The 7,261-nt window shown below is 41.7% G+C and overlaps 1 pseudogene across 1 annotated transcript; it reads left to right on the plus strand.

Annotated features, from left to right (window-relative positions):
- Window positions 1-3,075: 3,075 nt before the first annotated feature.
- On the plus strand, window positions 3,076-6,545 carry LOC106609916 (DNA repair protein complementing XP-A cells homolog; annotated as a pseudogene). Its single transcript, XR_014393043.1, has 5 exons — window positions 3,076-3,563; window positions 4,139-4,245; window positions 4,543-4,708; window positions 5,052-5,130; window positions 5,991-6,545. The product of XR_014393043.1 is annotated as a DNA repair protein complementing XP-A cells homolog (transcript).
- Window positions 6,546-7,261: the final 716 nt, after the last annotated feature.

Below are 7,261 nucleotides of genomic sequence, written 5' to 3' on the forward strand. Positions count from 1 at the left end.
AAGCAGAAACGGGTTTTCAATTTTTTTGCAAATGTATTAAAAATTAAAACCAGAAATACCATATTTACATAAGTATTCAGACCCTTTGCTATGAGACTTGAAATTGAGCTCCGAAACAGGATTGTGTCGAGGCACAGATCTGGGGAAGGGTACCAAAAAAATGTCTGAAGCATTGAAGGTCCCAGAGAACACCGTGGCCTCCATCATTCTTAAATGGAAGAAGTTTGGAACCACCAAGACTCTTCCTAGAGCTGGGTTGAAAGCACTGACTGTAAGTCGCTTTGGATAAGAGTGTCTGCTAAATTACCAAAATGCAAATGTACTACACTTGTTGCCCATTTTCAAAGACATAGCTGTTTACTGTGGTAACATCAGTGGACTTGTTTTATTTTTATAAACAACATGGTTTATTTAACTAGGCAAGTCAGTTAAGAACAAAGTCTTATTTACAATGATGGCTTAGGTAAAGTGGGTTAACTGCCTTGTTCAGGGGCAGCACAACAGATTTTTACCTTGTCAGCTCGGGGATTTGATCTAGCAACCTTTCAGTTACGGGCCCAATGCTCTAACCACTAGGCTACCTGCCTCCCCAGGTAGCCAGTTTATAATACAATGTCACCAAGACTCAAAAGCCATGTTGTGTTCGTAATAGGCCTACAGTACCAGTCCGTGTGTGAGAATTGGGCGTCTGTCAAAGACCTGTCCCTTACGGAGGCTCATCGTCATATGGCGCTGTAAGTAAGCACACTCAGGGATGGACAGAGGGCGGGGGGGGTGTATTAGAATCCTTCCAACAGATTTTTCTTCTTCTTCTGGAGACTAAAGCTTGTGGTGGTGAGGACAGGCTAAACACGTGAGCCATTAGCGCTGTAATGCTCTGCAGCCTCTCTGCTGAAGGTGAGCTCGACTTATCTGACCTGTGCTGGCTCTCTTCAGGTCTCTCCCCCCTCCCCACGGCCTACCTCTTACATAGGCAGGCCGTGAGGCAGCAGTTAGCCATCACCTGTTAGAATAGGTAGAATGGGGTAAAGAAGGGAAATACATGTTTGGTCTGCTGGGTGCCTGTTCTTTGGGCTGTGAACCTGTTGGCTGTACAATTGCATGCATATGGATTTCAGTACAGGAACCGTGAGCCTTTTGACATAAATATTTACCGAATGAATACATGACATGGTTTTCGAACCTGCACCAAAGTACTGAACATCATCAAATGCTATTACCATGCCGAGATAAAATAATATGCTCCTGACTTTTATAAGTGTAAGTAGGTACTGTATAGCAGACATATAGGATAGAAGTGTGGTAGAGAAGGGCACTAGTTACAGGAGGCTGGTGAGGGGAGGACGGCTCATAATAACGTCTTGAATGGAGTGAATGGAATGGTATGGTTTCCATGTGTTCGTTGTGTTTGATACCATTCATTCCATTCCAGATGTTATTATGAGCCCGTCCTCCCCAATTCATGTGCCACCAGCCACCTGTGGTACTAGTATACAGCATAAGGTAGTGTCCTTGCCCTTTGGCCCTAGATGACATGAGGTTGTGTGGGAAGGCAGCTAAACTACTTTACAGGTTAGGTTACTTTGTAGCTGACCTTGGTTAGGCCTATGTAACCGGCCATCACGGCTATATTAAGAAGAACCAAGGCAGGCTAAATATATTACATAATGGCTAAATTGTCATTTAAGGTAGAACTCTTATAATGCTCAAACTGAGGTGTTATAAAAAAAACAGGATTCTTATTTTCCTTTAAATGTGAAATTATATTTCTTATTTTTTTTTAAATCATTTTGTTTTTAGAGGCATGTAAAGTCAATGCCAATTTGTCAATCCCAAGGGTTCAAAAGTAACTGCATGAAGCATTGATATTATTGACATTGGGACCACAAGCATATGGAATACCGATATAGCCCACAGTAAGTCTCCATTTAACACTGAATTGAACTGTCTTCTATTCGGGATACCATATTAAGACTGTTGTTTTTCTAATACACGGGGGAATATAGTCTCTATTTCAGTGTATTGGCAGCACTCTCCGTGGTACCCTAAAAAGAGCAATAGATTAATGCAACTCTGTTAAAATGAGATTAAGATCGGTAATGACTAAAGCTCCTGTCCTGCACTGCTTTAAATAGACGCTAAGCATCGTGTATGGACACCCTTACTGCAGTGAATATTCAAACTTTTTCAGCGGGGATTCTATTTTTTTCCGCCCCAAATCTCATGACACAACCTAAAATCGCTAAATTTAGATTTTACATCAACAAATAATCTTCAATTCATTACATTTTCATCTGTTATCCAAATGAAATACATTTACTCAATAAAATGTCATTTTTTTTAATAGATCTTTCTCAAAAACGTTTGTATATTGTCCCACACAATAATCTGTACTCTTAATGTTTTGTTCCTTAAGAAATATCGATATATGTATAGTTTTTTCTGGGCCACCCCACTGCAGTTCCCTCCGACTTTGGGTGAGAATGACTTTGTTGCTAGGTGGGAACCATTACCAGATTAGCCTATGTATGTGTGGACTACCTGATAAGAGTCTCTGGAAGGAAAGAGAACATGGTTGGTCGTGGTAGAATAGAATACAATTTAACTTTGTTTTATTTGTATTTATTATACCTACAATAATGATTTAAAAACATCACATCATACACAACGCCATGTCTATTCGATGACACATTCCGTTAACTTAACTTGATCTTTTCAAAAAAATGTTGTCTCGCATTCATGAGTATCGAGTTAAAAACAGTGAATAAACATTTATAATGAACATGACAACAGCCAGGTCACACCGCAGATAGAGTCAGAGCCATATGTTTAGCGCTTCACCAAGCAGAGATATTGCTACAGCAAGCCCATTACATCAAATATGGCACATTGCCACTGGGTCTCTCAGGATATGGACCAGCAATGAAGACATAGTCAGTAAAGAACAGGATAAAGCTGTGAAGAACTACTAGTGCTGGGTGAAGGTGGTATATGTCCGCTCTCCGGCGACACGTCGCGGTCACATAGAGAAGCAGCAGCGGGTTCATAACAGGGCTTTTATTTTGACACGATAAAAACCCGGAAGTTGGTTGTGCAACCGATAAATGGCAGCCGCCGGCAACTCGAGCCCACACGTTAAAATTAAAAACACAAACAAATGTACCCCCTCTGCCCGCTGTCTTGCTGGTAAACAACTTTACTTAATTGCAATTTCCAAGACGCTGGAGAGTTTAGCTTACAGCTCAGTTATTTAGCACATGCTTTTTTGCAATGGATCTGTTGGAGCCTTACACGCCGGTGAATGATAAATGCTTCTTCTCATTCGGAGTCCAAAGCCAAGAACTGCGATCTGTCCCCCGCGATGAGAGCCAAGATCGAACGAAACAGACAGCGGGCTGTGATGCTGAGGCAAGCCCGACTGGCCAACAGACCATCGATGGGAGAAGGGGGTGGAACCTCGGCTAAAGTCGCCAAGACAGTCGACTCTGGAGGAGGGTTCTTCATTGATGAAGAAGGACAGCGACAGAAGGAGCAAAGGACAAGTCAAGTTGTGCATCAACCAGGTATGTCCAATAATAGTCGATCAAATATGGCAGGGGGAAGTATTCACATTTGTTGCATGATGTAAATATAATGAATCTTATCTGCAGATCCTCTGCATGTCTGGTGTAACAGAGAAATATGCTTTGTTGGTTCATGTGGCCCTTTGTGGATTCATGTAATACCACATTCCAATTTCTGAGTGGAGTCAGTTTCAGGTATTAGACGTCCCCTATTATAAATGAAGTTCCTAATACATTATTTATGGCACAGTGACAATCGACCAACCACTATCTGAATGACTAGTAGATCTGTTTTTACTGACAAGACACCTTGGCTGACCTCTCCCTCCTAGCCCTCTCACTCTCTCTCTGCACTGCCTGTGATTCGGGATAAGTGTGTGTGTGTGCTAAAATGACTAGAACGTAGTCATTTTAAATGTACTAGTAGTGTATTGGCAGTGTTGAGCCTGGGTGCCAGTCTACTTGGCATTGTCTACTGGCAATTCCATAAGTAGTTTTCAGGAGAGCAGAGACTAACTGGCATTCAGGCTTAGTGTTGACCTCTGCTGCTCTCTCTGACTCCGTCCTCCTCCTAGCCCCGGCGATGGAGGCAGACTATCTGCTGTGTGATGACTGTGACACGCCGTTTTATGGATTCCTACCTCGGCAACGGCTTCGACCTGGCAGTCTGTGACAACTGCAGGTAAAGTCTTACTTCTCGTGTCAATGACAGCCAACACAAATAACTATATTGTAATATATAAATATATACTTATTATTGTACTGTGTGCTTCTCATAATAGTGTTCACATATGTGCAGGACAAGTTGATCAGTATGACTGGTTGATTGCTAGAACCATATATTCACTATAAACGGAGTGCACTGTAGTATTACATACAGTGCTTTAACTTGCTTTGTTTCGCATTGTGCTTCAGTGGTAAGAGGATGCAAAAATGCATCTGAACAGGTATTATATCTTGTTAATGTCCCCCCGATCAGAGACGACGAGGTGAAACACAAGCTGATATCCCGTACGGAGGCTAAGCAGCTCTACCTACTGAAGGACTGTGACCTGGACCAGAGGGAGCCAGTGCTGAGGTTTGTCCTGAGGAAGAACCCACTCAACCCTCACTGGGGAGACATCAAACTCTACCTCAGGCTGCAGGTAGGACGAGCTAACCAATACCCAACATCACTGTTTCTAACCGGCTGCTTTCCCTTAGCCTGGTGAAATCAGACTGTACATGCTGCTCTCACCAATATTGTTTCAATCAGTTTGAATGCCAGGCTAGCTTTCCCTCACCTTGTCCTGAACGTACTGCCGCTGTACCAGTTTCCCCCTACCTCGGTGTGTTCCGGGGTTTGTTCATTAGGCACCAAACGGAAGAAAACTGACTGTGTTCAGTTTCAAAATGTTGCATGCATTTCTTAATGATGAATGTGTATTTGATGGTAAATATGTATTTAGGTTATCTAAGTAAACATGATATTGTGCTGTGTGTTTCCAGGTGGAGAAGCGCTCTTTAGAGGTGTGGGGCTCCGAGGAGACCAGGGAGGTGCAGAAGCGCGTCAACCAAAAGGTCAAAGGTCGGTAACACTGTTTTCTGATTCCCACTCAGACACAATGTCACTTCAACAAATAAGTCATTGTAATAGGAATTCCCAGAATAACAAGAAGAAGACCAATTGTTGGTAAAGTCCATTTTAAAAATCTAGTTGAAACAGAGAGATACCACCCAGCCTAGAAGCAGAGATAATGTCTAACTGGCCTCTTGGAGACAGGGCTTTTATATCCTAATCAGACAGCACTAAATGTTCTGTGAACACCAGCCCAAGAGGCTTGTAGGAAGACAAAACAAAAGGCAGTGACTGTCAGCTGCTCCAGAATCACAGTGTTTACAGGATGTCATCAGTACAATACAACAGTGAATAATCAGTGTGTCCTCGGTCCTTGTACTTCCAGTCTGGCGTCAACCACTATCAACAGATAGGAGAATAATCCATAACATTCAGTATCAAGTCTAGTGACCATCAACCTGAACCTTGAGTGTCACAAACGGAACACTGGAAATCATGTGTATTACAGAAAGTGAAAATATATTTTAGCTAAACATTGTTTTAACCACTCTAAACTGAATATGAACTTTAGTGATCTTAAATTTCCCCATTTTTGTCACCTTTTCTCATTACAAAACTATCTGAGAGATAGTGACAGAGAGAACACTAGCACCTCCTGTGGATTGTAGAAAACGGGTCCTTCAGTTGTATTTCTTCTTTATTGACTTAAACCTAAAAAGCTACACGCTGTGCTTGCCATTCTATTTGTGTTTACTGAGCTCACTTATCAGAAGGCTGTAAACACAAGTGATACTGGCAAACAGTGTGCCGATTTTTCTTTTTAAGTCATTATCGAATAATTCCTACACCTGTTATTGATCATTTCTTAGCTTGTTCGTTTCTCTGTTGTGACTGGAGCTCCGCCGTGCGGTGAGGAGCAGCGTGTGGACAAAGGACACCAGTGCTCACCAGCACGGCCCTGAGGAACTAGTGCATGAAGAGGAGGATCTCTACAGGAAGGTCTGTAACACCTGTTGACACGAACTGACCTATGAGAAGATGTAGCCTAGAGTCTTTTAAATCGGATCCCGGCGGCTCACAGGGTAATTTTTTATTTTTTTTATGTTTTGTGGACCCCTGGTAATACACCTGACATGTAAAACTGAGATTCAAATGACTGATACCTCATACTTAACACATGCCTTGAAGCTGAAGCGAGGAGGCCTACCTGAAATCGTCTCAGAACATGCCATACACAAAGCCACCACAAGAGAGCATTAATACATCAACACATTTTTACAGAGAAACGTACTGCTCAGAAGCTGGTGATGGCTGTAATGTTACGTTATCAACTGTTTCGCATGTTAACTTCCATTTTGTATTTAACGATTATAAGATTATGTTTAGAAGGATGTGCAAAATAAATATATTTTTCCATAATGTGATCACTTCTTTTGCCTCTGTACTTGACTTGTTTTAGATCTGTAGACAATCTCTAAAACGAATGTGCCGTTCCCCCTCTTGGTTAAGATTGATAGATAGAATTATTGTATTAATCCACAATCAAGAAATTTATTTAATTTGCATAACACTCATTGAAAATGGTAGTCAAACTTTTTTCTTCTTTGCATTCCGTTGCCCGAATCGCGCTGTAAGTAATGGGGTCGTTTTTATGATCTGTGTTTGATTTTGGTCGCCAGCTCCAATCCGTGCTCGTACTTGAAATATTTGTGTGCCGTCCCAGGCTTCTGAAGCAACCTCTGGTCATAACCACCTGCACGTGGTACATCTAACGAGTGAAGGACTCCTGTGAAGGCACAATATTACTCCCCCTTTTTAAAATTTCAATTGTATTATTTTGTCCAACAATATAGTTAATGTAACGCGTATCGTCGTGTCTTTCTTTTATGCAACATTTGTTGGATGTGACTCAGCATGTCGCGCTATATCACTTTAAATGCAGCGCTTTGTGGTTGACTTTTTATTAAGGGGGGGGACAGGTCTAAAGCAGGGGTCGTCAACTACGTTCAGTCGCGGGCCAATTATTTTTATTTTTTTTCAAATAATTTTGTAAACTGCAAATTGACCGCAAGAAGCCCAAACGGGTATATTTGACTAAAACATAATCGTTTCCAACATTGCTTTCATTTTGTATACGAGC

This window comes from Salmo salar, chromosome 08 (assembly GCF_965601325.2).
Source record: "Salmo salar chromosome 08, fSalSal1, whole genome shotgun sequence".
NCBI lineage: Eukaryota > Metazoa > Chordata > Actinopteri > Salmoniformes > Salmonidae > Salmo > Salmo salar.